Raw genomic sequence first — 20,280 nt, 5'->3', positions numbered from 1 at the left:
AGCATGAGAGGCTGGGAAACTCAAAAAACCTTTGGGATAGTGGTTATGGAGGGCGAAGACAGAGAGGAGCAATGGGCTGAATATGGGAGAGACCAGGAACAGTGAGCTTGGGCAACAGTCTTAGAGTAGATGGATCCAAGGGGAGATGAGAACAGATAGGGAAAGGGCCAAGAAATTGTGCCTTGCAGAGGATGGTGACTGGGTGGGAAAGGATTAGGGAATGGCAGCTGCAGAATGTGGGAAGTAGTGAAATGAACCTGAGTGAGGAGCGGTGTGCACAGAGGGGAAAGGGCGTTTAAATCAGGAAATGACTAAGGTGGATGTGCCCTGAGGAAGAAGGAGAAACTGGTGGAGATGGTGAGGAGAAGAAACAGTGGGAAGACATGACAGGGAAGTTAGTACTGAACGCATGAGAAGGGGACGACTTAGAGTTAGTAATGGAGGCATGTGGGATCTTAGTTCCCTGAGGGATCTAGCCCGCACCCCCTGCACTGGAAGTGAGGAGTCTTAACTCCAGGACTGCCAGGGAAATCACGAGAGAGCCTGGATTTTAAAGAGAAGAGTGTTGAACTAGAGAGGAAATACCAGAAATTACACATTTAGGAGGAAAACCTGGGTAAAGCTGAGAACATTTTCCAGCAAATTCCCAGAAAGATCTGGTGGGATGTGTCAGCCCACTTCCTCTTGTTTTGTTAGACACTGCTCGGAGAAGGCAATGGCAACCCACTCCAGTACTCTTGCCTGGAAAATCCCATAGCCGGAGGAGCCTGGTAGGCTGCAGTTCGTGGCTGCAGTTCATGGGGTCGCTAGGAGTCGGACACGACTTCACTTTTACTTTTCACTTTGTCATGCATTGGAGAAGGAAATGGCAACCCACTCCAGTGTTCTTGCCTGGAGAATCCCAGGGACTCGGGAGCCTGGTGGGCTGCCGTCTATGGGGTCGCACAGAGTCGGATACGACTGAAGCGACTTAGCAGCAGCAGCAGCAACAGCTAGCTTCCTCATACTTTTTGACCAAACAGAACATTTCATATCCTTGGAGATATACTCTCTGGAATTTTCTAGTCAGCTGAAAATGATGGGAGGTAGAAGCAACCAGGAAGGGGAGATTCTATGTCCAGATTCTTCAGCATTCCTCAGACCACCTCCCCCGACCCCCCACAAGAGATTGACCTCAGTATCTCCACTGTGACCTTGAGTACCCTTTGGAAGTCTAGCCCATTTTTGAAATAGATTGGTTCTAGGTCTACTTTCCAGGAAGCTTGAAAGGGCTGGATATCCCAAGTGGGACTGAGTTAGACCCGGAATGGTGTCTGAAAGTCGGTTGTTGTGATTAAAGCAAAATTGGCTCTCTATTTGTGCTCCTTTGGCTTGATTACAAGCTCAGTTATTACCTGGATTATCTCACTTCTTTCTACTTAAAAGGACAGGGAAAAGATGAGGAGGGAAAAAGCAATCTACAGTCAAGCTCCTTGACTGAAAGTAAAAAAATAGAAGTTCCTCAGTCATGATCTTCCCAACCCAGGGATTGAACCCAGGTCTCCTGCATTACAGACAGATCCTTTACCATCTGAGCCACCAGGGAAGTCTTGACTGAAGAAGGAAGGAAATAGAAGGCTTTAGGAACATACAAACTTTATTATCATGGGTTAGAAAAATGCATGAGAGAAATAGACAAATGACAAGGAGCAAGGCCCAAAAAAGATGCAGTGTCTGGAGAAGAACCAAAGGCCTTTTGCTTTATGGGTATGTCCCCATTGCCTTGTGTAAAGAGTAGGGAATTACGAACTGAGCACCTGTAACTTCTGCAGAGTAGGGCCTAGCCCCACAGTCCTGACCTTGCAAACCTTTCTCAACCTCCCTGGAGGTGCTGACAAGAGGAATGAGATGGGCTGACTCTTAGGGGTGAGAAAATAAGATAGTTGTTGGGGACATTGGAAAATGGTACATGGAAACCACTTTGGGAGAATGTGCCCATGTTCATATGAATGGATAAGATTCGGGACAGTAGAGAATCCCAGGGACGGGGGAGCCTGGTGGGCTGCCGTCTGTGGGGTCACACAGAGTCGGACACGACTGAAGTGACTTAGCAGCAGCAGCAGCAGCAGGGACTAGATGAAAGTATAGTGTGTAAAGGCTGTACTCTCCAAACGGTTACACTGTCCTCCATCTAATATCCTTTAGCATTTAGAACATGGATTTGTTGGTATAGGTATACGGAAGCTGTAAGCAGGGCCAAGATAGAATGTGGGATTTAATTGTATTTGTTTCTGGGCCAGCGGGAGAAGTTTCTGGCATTTATCACGTGTATCCCAGCAACACTTTATGAATGAAATAAGGTATGAGCATCACCAGTGTGTCTGTGGGGTCAGAGGGTGGCATTCAATTAGAGGTATGAGTAATGCTTGAGTCATAGATCTTTGGAGAATTCAATCAGTACAAAATTTTTTTTTGGAAGGAGAATGTACTCATCTTCTTAAGGGTTTACATAAACACAAATGACATACTTAGCTTAGAGAAGAAAAAGATGTACTGTCTTTAATCATTTTGATGGCTTAACCTTATCTTTCCTTCCCCTTTAAAAACTACCACTTTCTTTGATTGTTTCCCTCCTTATTTTCAAATTAAAAACCTAATTGAGAGACATTAATCACACTTATCAAGAAGCTTTATCTGATTGATGGATTTAAAGTGAAATAATAGACGTCAGAGAAATGTTTCTTATTTGATAAAAGCCCTTGGACAAAGTCCAGCATATTTTTGTTGATATAGAATATAAGTGTAAAGAGTCCTGGAGAGACTCTTGTTGGGGAGGGGTGTTTCTTTGCTAGAAGGGAGAGGTTGAGGTGGGGAGTAATGGAGGGATAAAGGAAGGGTGTTCATGAGGAAGGAGGTAACTCAGGCAAGATAGTCAAGAAGTATAACTCATGGGACAGAGGAAGGAGGGCGACAACATCTTGAAGTCTCAGCTCATCTTTCTCAATAGCGTTTTTTATTGCCCCCAGTTTACAATGAGGAAATGGAAGATTGAGAAGTTAAGTCACATTCTCAGAGTTTTGAAGCTAGCAAACTACATAACTTGCTACTGAAGCTGGCTGTTTGGTTTGTGTGAACCTGGAAAATCAGCACCTTATTTGCTGGGCAATAAGACTAATTCCATCCTTCCAGGTGGCTCAGTGGTAAAAAATCTGCCTGCCAAGCAAGATACACAGGTTTGAAGGAAATGGCAACCCATTCCAGTATTGTCGCCTGGGAAATTCCACGGACAGAGGAGCCTGGTGGGCTACAGTCCATGGAGTCACAAAAGAGTCAGACAGGATTTAGCAACTGAACAGCAACAAACAGCAAGACCAATTCCATCTTTTCCCGTCCGTCTTTCAGAGTAGTTCCTAGATTAGAATCTACCTATGGGATCCTTGAGGATGGGACCATGTCATTATTATCTCTCATCCATGTATGCCCTAGCCCCAAGTGCGAACATATCAAACGGTGACTGAAGGTCTGGAGGAAGTTGGAGAACTGGGGCTGTTCACTCAGGTTGTGGGGAACACATGATCTCTTAAGGTAGTGAAGATTTGGGCAGATCTCGGGACTGGTAGATTTCTTGGGTATGGGGCTCAATCTCTGAAGAGCAGAGGATGTGTCGTGTCTCAGAGAGCACTGACTGAGTCTGGTGGGAAGTATCCCGATAACCTAGGCTTTCATTTTCCTCGTGTCTGTGGGGCTCATGGCTGGCCTGAGCATCGAGGTTCGCGTTACAAGTACTTGGGCCTCCTCATGAGTTCCCTGACTAGGACCTTGTTCCTGGCCGCTCAAAGTAGTACAGTCTCTGGCCAGCACCAAGTTCTATGTGTCAGATTCTTGGAGCTGTCTAGGGTGAACGTATTAAGACTGGTGCAGCCTGTGCCTCCTTGCTTTAGGTTTGTAATATGCGTAAGCTGTTTTACTTTTCTGAGCTCCTCTCTTTAGGCCCTAGACAAAAGGCAAGCTTGATTGGAGTGGCTGCTTTTCCCCAGGTGTTAGACTCTTCCCTTTGCATCCTAGCCTGACTGAATCACCTTGCTCCCTGATCCCATCACTGGGGCTAGAGGAACGGGTAGGGAAGTATGAGCTATTACTCTAGGATACAGTCTTAGAAGGGCCCTTTAAGATCTTCTGATTGAAGCCCTTCATATTGTCATGCTGTTTTTCACTTGGCCATCGCCTGTATCTTGAGCTATAATTGGAGGCAGGGGGCAGTGACCAGAGCTGTAGCCCTAGAAGCACACACTGAGGTTGGGGAGAAGGGGATTCTGAGCCAGCACTTTACTCTAGTTGTAACCTTTTGAGTGGGAGTGGGGTCATGAACACTGAATCAGAGTCTTTCAATCAATGTACTGTCATTGGAAACACAGAGGCCAGTTGTCCCCTGATGTGTCTGGTAATCAAATAGGATAAAATGAGCTGAAGTTGAGATTAGAAGGACTTAGATTAGACTTTCAGAAGGACTGGCATAGTGGAAACAGTGATTGTGGCATTGTTTTCTCTAGGAGGCTTTTAAAAATAGGAACTGTTTTATTTGATCTGGGGTAGGTATGGAAGTCTTTATGTAAGGTTATGGAGTGATGGTCAGTTTGATTGTCTAGGGTCACCTAGCAAGCCCAAGCAGCTGAGAAATCCTCATTCTTTAAGTAAGACAGACCTGGAGGAAAGAAAAGCAGACTTGGAGCTGGGGAAGGTGGGGGAAGGGAGGCAGGTATTGGTGGAGGGTTGCTTGAAGACCATCTGTGTTTCATTACAGAGCTGCCACACTCACCCTCCCCCCGTGTGCCCTTCTTCCCACCTTCCCTCTCTGTCTGTTCTGTCTCTCTCTCAAACGCACAGACCGCTGCTCCGTCTCCACTCCCATCCTTAGTTCTAGAGGATGCTGAAGGAGCATCATATCAGACTCCCGTTCCCTCTTCCCAGGCTCCATAGATACAGCTCTCAAAGCTGAGGATTGTACCGTCTTCTGGAGCCCAGTTTCCCTGCCAGTCTTTGCTGCCGTTCACACTGTTTCTTTACGGAGGCAAGCTTCTTTGTCTCAGGGATCGAGGGTTTTCCTAAATCTCCCAGCTTTGCCCAGCCCCTGTCTGAGAATAGCTGGACTGGGATGAAACCACAGTGAGGGAGAGGGGTGGAGGTAGAGAAGGCTTCGGGTTTCTCTCCTGGACTGGGTGCACTCTGCTTAATTAGCATGAGAATAGAAAGACGGTCTCCCTGCCTCCCTTAGGGATGGAGAGGAACCGAAGAGCAAAGACTCACGCTCTGTCCTACTCCATCAGAGATTCTGGGACTGGGGAAATGACCACTTTCACATTCCTCCGATCCTCTGCGGACCCCAGGACCCAGGGTACTGAGAAAAGCTTTGATGGAGCCTGCTGGTGGATCTCCACTCCAGATTTTCCAGCTGTCCCTGTCCCCCCACCGCTCAGAGAGCAGGATGCTGAGATGGCTCGGTGATGCAGAAGGTATGTGCTTTTTCAGTTCTGGTGCTGATGCTGTGTGTGTGGTGAGGTCTCTGTGGCGCAATGGACGAGCGCGCTGGACTTCTAATCCAGAGGTTCCGGGTTCGAGTCCCGGCAGAGATGGTCACCTGGCAGGTACCTCTTTTATTTTATATGCTGTCATGCTAGGTTGATAGTTATATTTATTCCTCCCTGGGGGCTCTGGGAAGAGAAAGAAAACCCCTTTCCTTGGGAATCCTGGACCTCCCCTCTTTTTCTGTCTCCTCGCTCTTTGTTCTTTCCCTGTTCCTCCCTTATTAATTTTCTATTGTCTAGCGAAGGCTCAGATGCCTGCTACATCTCTCCGCTCAGCCTGACACAGCCTTTGAATCCTTTGCTTCGCAGAAAAATCACTGGCAAAGAGTGACTGGGATGCCTGGCCATAGGTTTTGAAACCACTATGGCTCCATTCCTTTACCTCTGAGCACATGAAAAGGCAGATCATCCCATATGCTGATAAGGAAAAGTCCAGTTGTCCTTGAAGGTAACACTCACCTTGACCAAGATGGGTCAGGAGGTGGATGGGGTCCTGTAGAGGGTGAGGACCTGTGCTGTCTTTGTCGGCTATCCTTTTGTATTCCAAAGGATAGGCTTTTGTGTGTGTGTGCTAAGGCTCATCACTCACTTCCTCCTCTACAAGGTGAGATGTAATCATTGTTCTTCATCTCAGTGGAATAAACTACACAGCAGCATGCTAATTATCAGCAGGAGACGAACTTGTCCCCAGAAATTCAAGGTCTTACACTTCAGTGGTCTTGACTGCAAAGTTTGCAGCCTTTCCTGCTTGCCAGACAGGCTTTGAGGTTTGTATCAGAATGTTCTTTTCATAATTCTTGGTTTCCAGCAAGCAGTTTTCTCACCAGCTCTCTCATCCTGCATCCACTTCAGCTCTCTTTCCCTACTTCATCTAATGGGCCACAGTCAGGAAGATTGGGAGCTTGGTCGAATTGGTTTTCTATTTTGGGCTGGTTTGGCTCTCTTCATTTCATATTGCAGCCTCTAGTCTATTAGCTAGAGGGAACCGCCTGAGCCGGGAACTGACCTCCACCTCAGGTGAACTCAGGAAACCTGAGGAGACTCACCTCTCCTCCTGACTGCTGGGGAGTCAGCATCTCTCCAACCCAGGGCTCTGGACAGGTGACCAGAGGACACGGCCAGCTGTCACTTGTGCTCTGAAGAAGCTGGGATGGGGTGAGATAGGAGAATCCAATCCATGCTAAGAAGTGGGGAATTGATACGGCAGACAGGAGGACTCTGGAAGGAGACCGATATATATATATATATATTTTTTTTTTAATTTAATTTTATTTTTAAACTTTACATAATTGTATTAGTTTTGCCAAATATCAAAATGAATCCATCAATTTTTTTTTTAGCTTGGGGACTTGTGTGCGTTTGCAGCAAGCTGAAACTCCTGAAATTCTTTTGAAGTTAGTCTGGTACTTTTAAAGGGACTTAGGAATCTTGCAATAAGAACCAATACAGTTTTACCTTCCTGAGTTACTTTGATGGAACACCAGTTCTGATATTAACTCTTTCCTGACAGCCCAATGGATATGGCCTTTGGACCTGAAATCCCTGGACAGCCCTTCTGGAGCCTTTTATTTTTAGCTCAGTTTATCCTACATCTTTTTGCTTTAAGGTCAGGCCTGAAAGGAAAAATTGGTCTGTGTGTGTGGATAGGAGCATGGGGGATTGTAGGGAAGGAGTTTACAGAAGAGGCATTTCAGAGTTTTCAGCCAGAATACTACCTACATCTTTCTAGTCCACCCCTCACTCCCCTGCATCATCTATTATAATGGTGCTGCTGAATGCCAACAGTTTCTAGCACTGTGAAAGTTCGGGACAAGGGTATACATTCATCATGGCTCACTCTAAGCTTTTCTCAATTCTGGAAGCTCTCTATGAATGTATTCTTTATGAAATGTAGTCTTTATGAAATCGTGGGAGCTGGGATGGGATGTGTGCCCAAGTAGGCAGTGAACTGAGATTCGTTCAAGTGCTTGATCAGGGTGCAATGTAGCCAGCTCCTCAGGTCAAGTTCTATATCAGTGAGAATTTAACTCCACAGATAATCCCCCGAACCTGATTGTAGCTAGACAATGGTTTCCATTTTCTAACTTGGAATCAGGAGATCCTGGTTTAAGTTGCAGCTTTGCCAAGTTTCCAAGCCTCTCTGATCTTTAACTTGCTTATTTATTAAAACAAAATTGTACTGTCCATCTTCCAAATATGAAAATGAATGAGAAAGTCCATTGTACAGCTCTATATAGCTCTGTAGAGCTGCGTGCAAGTGTATAGGTTTTGTTAGTTTGGGGGTTGCTTTTGTCTCACTCCTCAGCATGCAGAAAAGGTGCCTGGCCAGAGAGTAGGGGAATGAAAGGCTCTGAATGATCAGCTGTTGCCTGGGACCTCCAGGGTGGCTGTATGCCACCAGCTGGGGCTGGTACTGACCTGTGCTGCCCTAACAGAGAGGACGGAATGGGCTTTCTAGCTGGTGGAGTCCTTCAGAGGGCACATGGCCCCTGTGTGCCTTACGTAGGTGACTTCATCTCAGCCAGGTAGGTAGAGGTCCCCACTGGCTACACCACTGAAGGGAACTAAAAGCTTCCACTTATTTAGGCATCACCCAGCTTTTAGCTCCCTCAGCCTCTGAGGGGTGATGTTTTGGGAACTTGTAGAAGAACATCACCAGGACCAGTGGTAAGATTTTCCAAATTGGTAAAAAATTCCTATATATGTGCTAGCAACATTTTTCTTAACACAAGAGAGAGAATTTTTTAAATTTATGAATATCATAATTATTACATTTTAAAGGTACTCAGAATATAAAATAGAAATGGGTAGATTTTTTTTTTTTAATAAAGTCACTTCACTGTAGGACTCAAATGCTTCGCAGGTGCTGAAAATGGCCATTAATTACAAAGCGTGCAGACAGGATATATCTTATTTATTATTGTATTCTCACCACTTGAAATATGGTCAGCATTTGATGGATATGTTTGAAAGAATTAATGCTGACTTAGATTGGCTATAAATTATGTAGATAAAAAAGAGAAAGAGCCATAGCTCCTAGGGATCAGGAACACAGGCAATGTCTTCTTGCATGAATTCATCCACTTTACAAATATTTATCAAGCACCCACTTTATGCCACTTTCCAGGCACAGGGATCCAAAATAGCATCTCCCACTTCCCTCATGGAGTGCATATTTCTGTGACAGAGACAAAGAATAAGTAGGTAAATAATATTATGGTAGAATTGTAGGTAGAGATACCTGCTGGAGGAATCGATGATAAAAGAGTGATGTGAAGCCTGGTGGTCACGGAAGACTTTCCCAGGAGGTGGCATGTGAGTGGAGAGTAAATGAAGCAAGAGAGCTCGATGAAATGCAGATGATGGGCATTCCAAACAGAGAAACAAAGCAAGAGCAGAGAGCCTGAGGTGGGCATGAGCTTGAAGACTGAGGGAAAGCACAAAGGTTAGTGTGGCTGGAGTGGAGACGGTGATGAAGAGAGTCAAGCTCAGAGATTAATATGGGACATGTTGGAACTTCCCTAGCAGTGCAGTGGCTAAGATTCCATGCTTCTAATAAAGGGGCGTGGGTTCAATCCCTGATTGGGGAACTAAGATCCCACATGCCACGGTAGTGTGGTTAAAAAAAAAAAATACGGGGCATGTCATACAGGATGATGTACTCACCCCATCACAGCCAGCTCTGCCTGGTGTGTTAAGTCTGGCATCTCCTCACTTTTCCTTTACTATCCTGCAGTGAATTTATAGGTAATACAACTTATAAGTATAATTAAAACAAATCAATAAAATTCCTTTTTTTGAAATGTAAGGAAATGTAATAAACACTATGTATTTTAATACATAAATGCCACACTAGCAGTCTTATATCTATATGAAGAATCACCTCCAATGCAATAACTATAGATGCAGATATGCAAAAAAAAAGTGCAGGTCTATTATAAATATCACAAAGAATATCAACCATCAGCAGTGTTGTGATTTCCCAAACTGGTACACACTTGCTGATAAATTTATGATCAAAATAAATTAAATATTCTTGCAAAGCAGGAACCATTTTGCATTCCTGAATATTTTAGGAAATTTGAAACCATGCAGAAAGCTGTATTTATATGGAAAAATGAGATAGACTTTAGGTCCAGACACCAGCAACTAGCCTTTCCGTAGGTCATTCAAAAGAAGTGCACCATATGGGGCAGGTCTTCTTTGTGTGAGATGCATCTACATATTGCAGGACACACGAATCCCAGGTTCCCTTCCTCTCTGTAGCTAGTTCAGTTCAGTTCAGTTGCTCAGTCGTATCCGACTCTTTTCGACCCCATGAATCGCAGCACACCAGGCCTCCCTGTCCATCACCAACTCCCGGAGTTCACCCAGACTCAGTGGTACCCAATCATTACAGAAACAAAGCAAAAAAAAAAAAAAAAAAAATACTCCACCAAATTTTCAAATCACTGCTGCTGCTGCTGCTGCTGCTAAGTCGCTTCAGTTGTGTCCGACTCTGTGCAACCCCATAGACAGCAGCCCATCAGGCTCCCCCGTCCCTGGGATTTTCCAGGCAAGAACACTGGAGTGGGCTGCCATTTCCTTCTCTAATGCTTCATGAAAGTGAAAAGTGAAAGTGAAGTCGCTCAGTCGTGTCCGACTCTTAGCTATTGCAGACCAAGTGGTAAGTCTTGTAGATCAAGCTTTCCTTCATGATAATGAAAAGTCATTGGTGGGTTTGAGCAGAGGAGTGGTGGAATCTGATTTATGTGTTGAAGGGTTAATTTTGACCATTGGTAAAGAATAGCCTGTGTTGGGGAGAAGGGAACGTTTTCTGGTCTGCTGGACACAACACCTTTTAGAAGCAGCTGGGTGTGGTTCCCAAGTGACACCACTAGAAATGGAGGGTTTTATAAGAATGTCCACCTACAAAAGTGATCTGTCATTTCTGGAAAGCTAGCCTGGCATGGATCATTTATAGTTTGTCTAGGAACTAGTTAGTTTATTGTCCTTACAATGATTCCACTTACTAGCAAAGCTGTTCATTTTTGTTTGCATTTAAAAGCGATAGGAAGTGGAACCTACTCTCCTAAACATGATTTCAGTGTTTATGTCTTTTTTCAGTTCCTATAAATTGTAATGGAACAGAACATCTTTAAACTTCTTTGTGTCCTCCTTGGAAGATGTATCTTTTTGCTTCTGTAATGTAATGTTGTCCTGTGATGGTTCTACTGAGAGAATGGACAGTGGGCGAGACACAGAGTCTTATGATACAAGAAGCTGAAGACACAAGCATAGCAGAGGAAACAACTGTTAGGGGACGACACGGGCCTGGGTCTGCATCAGCGGTCTTGCTGTCTATTTGTGTATCTTTGGGCATGCACTAGGTTTCTTGAGCCTTGGTTTCCTCTTCTAGAAGATCCAACTAATATCTAGAATTAAATAAGGTAAAATGGAAAAGGGTCTGGATAGGTAGATCCATAATAAGTGCAGAAACAAACACTAGCTTCCTTTGTTTACGGATGGTTTGTCCAACCAGCCTTCTTCAGATTTAATGTTTCAAGCTAGTTTCTTGGAGATCGTGTGTGAGGCTCTGGGGGACTTAGCCATGGACCACATGTCTCCATACCTTGAAAATGCTTGGGCACAGTGGAGTGCTAGAGGGAGTAAGAAATGCATGATGCATCTTACAGTAGTCATCACCAAGAGACTGTCTCCCGTGCTCACTAGGAAGCTCTGGACTTCTCTCTGGGGCTCTGAGCATAGAAGCCTGCAGGAATCATTAGTCCAGTTCTGGGAACAAGGTTTCACAGGCCCCATGGAGAGGGTCACGTGAAGTCTTTTTAACTAGGAGAAATGCTGGGTTTTAAAGCCAGGTATGAGCACCAGGGTGTCCAGAGAACAGACAGATTCCTGGGGAGCTGGGAGGAGGTAAGAGCCCAGAGGTTGGCTGCTGTGTTCCTGGCCAGGGCACTTCCTGGGAGTTGCCTGCCATGGACCCAGCCCAGTCCTGAGTTTTGGAGGAGCATCATCTACGAATCACTAACAGCCCCTAATAATCTTCCTTTTGCTACATCTATAGTCCACTTTTGAGGAGGGCCATGGAGAAGGCAATGGCACCCCACTCCAGTACTTTTGCCTAGGAAATCCCATGGATGGAGGAGCCTGGTAGGCTGCAGTCCATGGGGTCGATAGAGTCAGACACGACTGAGCGACTTCACTTTCACTTTTCACTTTCATGCATTGGAGAAGGAAATGGCAACCCACTCCAGTGTTCTTGCCTGGAGAATCCCAGGGACGGGGGAGCCTGGTGGGCTGCTGTCTATGGGGTTGCACAGAGTTGGACATGACTGAAGCGACTTAACAGCAGCAGCAGCAGCATGGTGCCATCCAAAATAGCAGACAATTTAGAACCAATTATACGTATTTTGAAGGAATATGCAGCTTATTTTCTTTTCTAATTATGCACAAACTTCCAACAGTACTTTAACATTTTTTTTACTTAACTGTGCCCCTAACAGTGGAGGAGAGTGATTTTTTTACCCCCAGATGTCAGGAAGCAGAGACTAAAGTGGTTTTTGACAAGTACAATATTTCTTTGAAGTCTTATGCTTTATTCTATATTTTAGTACAGTTTTGGGGTTTTACTTCATTATACCTGCATTTTTAGGTACACAAATAATTATCTGGCTGCAAACTTTATAGTAAAAATAGTGCCTGGCATGTCCCACATATGAGTATCTGGTATATACTAGTTATAAAAGCACAGAAATATCTTAATATTAAAAATGAGCTTGTGACCCCTGAGTATTCACTCAGAGATGCTGGGGGAGGTAGCCTGGAGACAGCTTAAGTATACAGAAACCTGACCGAGAATGGACATTCATTCAGTTACTCATTCAACAAATACTTACTTAGCACCTACTGTGTGCTAAGCATTGAGCTAGGTGCTGGTGGGATACAAAGATGAACAAAGAGAGGCACAGATTATCACGCAAATACATTGTAGAATTGCAACTACGAATGAAGAGGTAGACGATAGAGGGGAGGAAGTTTATGATAGAGGGAGCTGACCTCCTTGGAGGGGCCAAGGAAAGCTTCTTCCAGGAAATGTCTCTTGACTTGACTCTGAAGATCAGTAGGAAATAACCAGGCAGAGAATGAAGGAAAGAGCTTTCCAGACAGAGGAACAGGGAGCACAGAGGTCTCATGGTGGGAGAGAGAATAAATGGCTAAAAAGCAAGTGTGGTTTGACTTCAGAGAGGCAGGCAGAAAGAGGCATGAAATGAAATTGGAGAGAGACAGGAAGCTGACCCACAGGGCTTTGTCATGACTGTAGGGGTTTTGTTTTTATCCGAAAAACAAGGCGAAACCACTGAAGGGTTTTAAGCCAAAGAATAACGTGATTAGCTTTGCATTTTAGAATGATTGCTCCAGCTGCTGTTCAGAGGACAGGATGGAAAGGTGCCAAGACAGACACTGGAGCTGAATAGCAGTTCAGTAGTCGTTGGGAGAAGTGAGGTTAGCTTGGATTGGGCGATGGTGGTGGCGGTGTAGTTAGAGACAAGTAGATGGGGAGAAGGCAATGGCACCCCACTCCAGTGCTCTTGCCTGGAAAATCGCATGGACGGAGGAGCCTGGTAGGCTGCAGTCCATGGGGTTGCTAAGAGTCGGGCACGACTGAACGACTTCACTTTCACTTTTCACTTTCCACTTTCATGCATTGGAGAAGGAAATGGCAACCCACTCCAGTGTTCTTGCCTGGAGAATCCCAGGGACGGGGGAGCCTGGTGGGCTGCCGTCTATGGGGTTGCACAGAGTTGGACACGACTGAAGCGACTTAGCAGCAGCAGCAGCAGCAGCAGCAGATGGGTTTTAGAGATGTTTATGAGCAAAAATGTGCAGGATTTGGTAGTAGATTGGCAATGGTACAAAGAGGAAGGAGCTGTCAAAGGGGACTCCAAGATTTCTGGCTTGCCTACTATTGACCAAGATAGGAAAACCCTGCAAGAAGGCCAGGTTCAGGGTAGGTGAGCTCAGCTCTGAGCTTCTAACTTTGAGGTGCTTTGAAGCTAAGAGCTGGGTCAGGGTCTGAATCAATGATTTAATTTTGGGAGTCATCTGCATGTTGGTGGAATTTGAAGCCAAAAGTGTGAATGAGATCACACAAGAGAAAGAGTAGAGTGAGAAGGACCTAAGAATGAGCTAAGAAAAACTCTACTGTTTAATGGCACAGTAGAAAAAGAGAGAAGCAATGGCAAGGGAAGTGGCAGGGAAACCAGAATATCATTTCTGAATTCAAAGGAAGGGAGCATTTAAGAAGGGACTTGATTGAGTACCACGTGCCACCGCAGAGCCAAGAATAAGCAGAACTAAACTTATCCGTTAGAGTAAGATATGTGAAAGCTGGTGGTAGGTTTTTTTCACTTTCTATGGAGTAAAAGGGCAAGAAACCAGATTGGGGTGCAGAGAGAAGGGAGGGGAGGATGAGGAGAGAACACAGAAAGGCCACTCTTAGACGTCTGGCTGAGAAGGGATGAAGGAAGGCTGGTGAGCTGGAAGACAGGAAGAGCCAAACAAGAATGTGTTTTTTGTTTTTTCTTTTTAAAACTTTTCACTTTGGAAATTTTCAAATGTAAATAAATTCAACAGAGTAGTATTATGAACCCTCATGTGCCCATCACTTGGTTTCAGCAATGATTAACTCACGGTCGAACCTGTACCTATATGTCCACCCATTTTATCTGTGTCAGTGGGAGAGACTTGAGCTGTTTGAAAAACCTCTGGGGAGGAAATCACTGAGAAGGAGAATCCGAATAGTCAAGAGAAAGAAATAGAGAAGAAAATGATGCTTAGGGTTTCTGAGAAAGTAGGAGGGGCATAGGATGTAGAGCATGCTAAAAGGGAGTCGCTTTGGTGCCTGTAGAGCTGCCTTCTGTCTTGCTGAAGGAAGGAAGCAGGGCAAGGTGATAGAATGGGTGCAGATGCAGATTTGCTTGTTGGCATCTGGAAGATAAGACAGTTCCACCTGCTGATGGAGCTGGCTCCTCCTCCTCCTCTCCCTCTTCCTTGTCCTTCTTTTGAAGGAAGTGATCATGCCATCTTCTGAGACTAATTGGGAAAAAGAGGATGTTGGTGTTTAAAGAGACCATAGACATCTGGGTTGGTGATTGTGGAGAGAGAGAGAATGATGATATAGCACAGGAGGGTGGAATATTTACTAGATGGTATTAAAGGACCAATTTGGAGGAGACAGACTGGCTCTAAGAAACAGATCCAAGTTCACATACATATATATGTATATTTGTATGTCTGGCTTGTTAATGTGAGCCTTCATAATATGCTGTTACTCTAGTCCCCCGTGGAAGAATGTGTTCAGGTACAATGTGTTTACGTGTTCCACAGAGTGCATGGAACTCCACAATCTCTTGAGTATGTAAGTGATTTTAATTCTTAAAATGTACGTGTGTCTAACCTGGAGAAGGGAATGGCAACCCACTCCAGTATTCTTGCCTGGAGAATCCTCATGGACACAGAGGAGCCAGGCGGGCTACGGTCCATGGGGTTGAAAAGACTGAGAGACACACAGCATAGGTGTATCTAACAGCACATTGGGGCTTGTGTTTCACATTAATTGGTTCAGGGCGCCACCTGCTGGAAATCTTACTTAACAGTACCAGCCTGGGTTTTCCGATGCAAAATCTAAACTCTTTTTTTTCTCTGAAGTCAGTGTTCTTGCATACAGCATTTCCCTTATGACATGTGGGCTTCATTTAGTAGATACTCTTTTACTTTTTTATTTGTGTATCAAGTCACAGACATTAAACTTTGTTCTTTTCTGACTTGATTTTGGTCAAAGATCACATCTATCCCATTTCAGCGCATGTGTTGTCTGTAAATCTCATCCATGATCCATATACAAAAGAAGAGAAATAAAATGTCAGACTTATCTGAAACGGCATGAGTGAGGAGCAGATTATTGGTTAAAGGTGTATAAAGCATAGGAGATAGAGTCCAATTTTATCCAGATTAAGAGATGTCTTATTTAGTAATCCTTCAAATTCAGATGTTGTCTATAGTATCCTATAACAAATTCTTCTCTTCTAGGTTTTTAAAGTAAAATATGTATTTCTCCATAGTTTCCAAAGTGGCCCCTCAGGAAACCAGCCTGCTATAAAGTATCCTTTTCATTGTCTATCTTAATCTGAATACATTATCATTCAAAACTTTTATCCAAGATCTTTAGGTAACACTGTTAAACTGCTTCCAGTTTCTAGGTTTTTGTCAAATAATTCTTTTCCTTTGAATTAAATTACTCTATGGGAGAGTTCTGGGATAAATCACTCTTTTTTTATTAGTTTTTTTTTTTTAATTTCTATTTCATTTTAAAATGGAGGATAATTATTTTACAGTCTTATGATGGTTTCTGTCATAGATCAACAGGAATCAGCCGCAGGCATGCACATGTCCCTTCCTTCTTAAACCTCCTCTCTCTCCATCCCACCCCTCTAGGTTCTCACAGAGCTGGCTTTGGGTTCTTTGCATCATACAGCAAATTCCCACTGGTTATCTGTTTTACGGAAATCATATTTATGGATATCATATCCATATCTCTGGAAATGTATATGTTTCAGTACTACTCTCTCAAGTCATCCCATCCTCTCCCTCCTCCACTGTGAACAAAAGTCTGTTCTTTACGTCTGAGTCTCCTTTGCTGCCCTGCAAACAGGTTCATCTGTGCCATCTTTCTAGATTCCATATATATGCATTAGTATACTATATTTGTCTTTCTTTTTCTGACTTACTTCACTCTGTATAATAGGCCCTAGGTTCATCCACCTCATTAGCACTGACTCAAATGTGTTCCTTTTTATAGCTGAGTGATATTCCATTGTGTATGTGTACTACACCTTCTTTATCCATTCTTCTGTCGAAGAACATCTAGGTTGCTTCCATGTCCTCACTATTGTAAATAGCTGCAATGAACTAGTGCTTCAGTGAACATTGGGGTACATGTGTCTTTTTCAGTTATGGTTTACTGAGAGTGTATGTATGGATGTGAGAGTTGGACTGTGAAGAAAGCTGAGCGCCAAAGAATTGATGCTTTTGAACTGTGGTGTTGGAGAAGACTCTTGAGAGTCCCTTGGACTGCAAGGAGATCCAACCAGTCCATCCTAAAGGAGATCAGTCCTGGGTGTTTTTTGGAAGGACTGATGCTAAAGCTGAAACTCCAGTACTTTGGCCTCCTCACGCGAAGCGTTGACTCATTGGAAAAGACTGATGCTGGGAGGGATTGAGGGCAGGAGGAGAAGGGGACGACAGAGGATGAGATGGCTGGATGGCATCACCGACTTGATGGACGTGAGTTTGAGTGAACTCCGGGAGTTGGTGATGGACAAGGAGGCCTGGCGTGCTGCAATTCATGGGGTCAAAAGAGTCGGACACGACTGAGTGACTGAACTGAACTGAGAGTGTATGCCCAGTAGTGGGATTTCTGGGTCATACGGTAGTATTATTCCTAGTTTTTAAAGGAGTCTCCATACTGTACTCCACTGTATCCACTGTACTCCAGTGTATCAATTTGCATTTCCACTAACAATGCAAGAGCGGTCCCTTTTCTCCCCACCCTTCCAGCGATGGATAAATCACTCTTAGTTGCTTCTTCTCCTTTAATTCAGTCAACTCTTAATTACGGTCATTTTTTTCATATACAAATAATCGCGATTCACAGGGAATTTAGAGAAATGCCAGTATAAAGTACTGAGTTATTCACAAGAAAAGCAGCATTTGTTCATTTACTCAGCCAGTCCTCATTAAGTGCTTACTGTGTGCCAGGAACTTGGGGAAGCAATGGGGGGATGTTGGGGAGCAGGACAGACATGAGTCCGATCCTTAGAGAGCTCACTGTACAATGTGGAAGGCAGACATTGATTATAGCATCCCAACATGTTCTGGTGAGCCCTCTGCTAAAAGAAATTCAGAGAATGTCATGGAATATCTGGAAGGCTGAGAGTCATGGAAGTCTCCCTTGAAGAAGTGGTATGAAGCCATGGAGGAAAGGGAGAGCAACAAAACGCCAGGAAGGCTATGGGATAGGAGCCAAATGCTGAGAGCCAGATTATGGAGGGGCTGATAAATCTTTCTATGAAGTTTGGATTTTATTATAAGAACAGATACCAGCAATGAAAAATTTTAACAGTTTGTGTATGAATGGCAGCAGGGGTGGCCACACTCAGATTTGTTATTTTGGAAAGATTATTCTAGCTGAAGTTTGGAGAAGGTCTGGAGGGAAAACCCTGATGGGACATAAGTTTCGAGATATGTGTGATGTGGCATTGGCTTACATTAAGACAGTAGAGAAGGAGACAAGTGAGTGAATCTGAGAGATATTTAAGATGTTGAACAGATAAGACTTGGTGGAAATTGGTTGTAAGGCATCAAAGGAAGAGACAAGTCCAGAATGGCTCCCAGCTTTCTGGCTTGAACAAAAGGAGGTGCCCCTTAGTGAGACAGCAAGTACTAGACAAGATGTAGATTCTCAAGGCCAGAGAAGGTGAGTATTCCCCCTTGGACATGTTGAATTTGAGGTGTCTAAGGTGTATTGGTAGATATGTCTAGTGAATAATTAGATATATGAGCCTGGAGCACTGGGGAGGAATCTGGGCTGGAGATACAAGTCAGGATGATCAGCCTGTTGAGAGTAAATTGATGTTTTGGAAGTGGTCAATACCTCACCAAACATAAAATAAGAATGACTAAGAAACCTTGAGGAACACATCTTTTAAGGCAAGAGGGATGGTACGGGGAGGGAGGAGGGAGGTGGGTTCAAGATGGGGAACACGTGTATACCTGTGGCGGATTCATGTTGATGTATGGCAAAACCAATACAATATTGTAAAGTAATTAACCTCCAATTAAAATAAATAAATTTACATTAAAAAAAATAAAAATAAAAATAAAAAAAAGAGGGGGAAGCCAGCACAGAAGACCAGCCAGAGAGGCTGGGAGACAACCAGGAGGGCCAGTGCCAGAGCCAATGGTAAGAAGCTTAAAAAAAAAAGAAAAAAAGATGTGCAGCAGTGGCCAAAATTGCTGATAACAACTGATGTTTTTCTTTAGGATTTAGTGACACGTACGTGGCCTTGTCCAGTGCAGGTCCAGTGAAGGGACACAGTCAATTTCAGTGAGTTCACACACAAGTAAGGGACAAGGAAGTGGGAGCAGTGAGTGCAGAAAATGAAAATATCTGTTGTAAACTGGAGTTTAGGGACTCAGTGGGAATTGGCAGGAGAGGTATGGTTAGGGAGAAATACTGTTGTTGCTTGTTCTTTGGAAAGAAAAGGGTTGAGAATGTTTCAGTGCTCGCAGACATTATCCCATAAAGAAAGAAAGGCTGAAGGAACCAAGAGAGGAAGTATTCACTTGATAGTTTAGTCCCTAAGAAGGCAGCCAGAGATAATAAATAGATAAATAATTTGCCGTGCCCCTTTTTTTGTGTACAGAAACTGTTCTAGGAGCATTATCTCATTTGACTCGCATGCAGCCTCTCTGAGAAGTTCTGTAATTCGAGATTCATCTTCGAGATGTGGACACTGAGGCACAGATAGGTAGCAAGGCCACACGGTACATGGTGGGGCTGGGATTCATATCAGGGTATGTGACTTGAGATGTATACCCTTGAGCACAAGGCCCTGTTGTGGGATCCGCAGCCTACCTGGAGACATAAATGGGAGGTGTCCACCCTTGCTCTTGTAAGAGGTCTGGGGGGGGGGGGGGCTGGTCTGGATGGAGATAGGTGTCAGATTGGTTGGCATTATTAATTTCTTAGGGATGCCATAATAAATTACCCAACTCTGGGTGGTGTCAGAGAAGACAATGGCAACCCACTCTAGTACTCTTGCCTGGAAAATCCCATGGACGGAGGAGCCTGGTGGGCTGCAGTCCATGGGGTCGCAAAGAGTCGGACACAACTGGGTGACTTCACTTTTCACTTTTCACTTTCATGCATTGGAGAAGGAAATGGCAACCCACTTCAGTGTTCTTGCCTGGAGAATCCCAGGGACGGGGGAGCCTGGTGGGCTGCCGTCTATGGGGTCACACAGAATCGGACACGACTGAATCGACTTAGCAGCAGCAGCATCTGCTCTCCCTCCCTCTGAAGGGGTCCCTTGTCTGGGGTTCTCTGCCTCTATCTTCACTTAGTTGGCTTCTCTGTATCTCAGAACTCTTTCTGCCTTTCTCTTATTAAGAGACCTGTCGTTGAATGTAGGGCTCACCTCAAACCCAGGATGATCTCATCTTGAGACTCTTAATTACATCTGCAATGATTCTTTTTCCAAATAAGTTCACAGATTTTGAGGGTTAGGATCTGGACATATTTTGGTGGGGGAGGGGGTACTATTCAACCCACTACAGTTAGAAAGATGAAGGAGTTTCTGTCTGATGGATCCCTGTATTCTATGGAGTAGAGTATGAGTACTGTTCTGAGAGTGAACTCAGAAGTAGAGGGGTCAAGTATCTGAGGAGTGAAGAAATCTGGCAGTGATTATTATTGAAATGTGGAGAGTCGACTGAATAGGAAACACAATACGTTTGTGGAGCAGCATGAAGAATGCAGATAAAGTTTGTTATCATTAATTTATAGCTGTGTGATTTTCTCTAACAGCAATTTGCAGCCAGGTGCACGCATGGAGAAAGCTGACAGATGAAATGACAGGAGTTACAGTCAAGAGGGAGG

The 20,280-nt window shown here is 44.3% G+C and overlaps 1 long non-coding RNA gene and 1 other non-coding gene across 7 annotated transcripts in view; both read left to right on the top strand.

Moving 5' to 3' along the window:
• The window catches only part of LOC147376808 (uncharacterized), an 85,635-nt gene that overhangs the window by 41,826 nt on the left and 23,529 nt on the right, over positions 1 to 20,280 (top strand). For 2 of the 6 annotated variants that reach the window (XR_015161228.1, XR_015161229.1), the window contains exon 2: positions 5,252 to 5,489. The exons of the other annotated variants lie outside the window; for them this stretch is intronic. This is a non-coding gene — a long non-coding RNA (uncharacterized LOC147376808). The remainder of the gene's footprint in view (positions 1 to 5,251; positions 5,490 to 20,280) is intronic. 6 annotated transcript variants of the gene reach the window in all.
• Positions 5,536 to 5,609, top strand: TRNAR-UCU (transfer RNA arginine (anticodon UCU)). The gene has a single exon. It is a non-coding gene; the product is annotated as a tRNA-Arg (tRNA).

This window comes from Bos grunniens, chromosome 3 (assembly GCF_055505025.1).
Source record: "Bos grunniens cultivar Pamir isolate PY7600 chromosome 3, Bosgru_T2T1.0, whole genome shotgun sequence".
NCBI lineage: Eukaryota > Metazoa > Chordata > Mammalia > Artiodactyla > Bovidae > Bos > Bos grunniens.
This window is presented reverse-complemented; position numbering and strand designations above follow the sequence as displayed.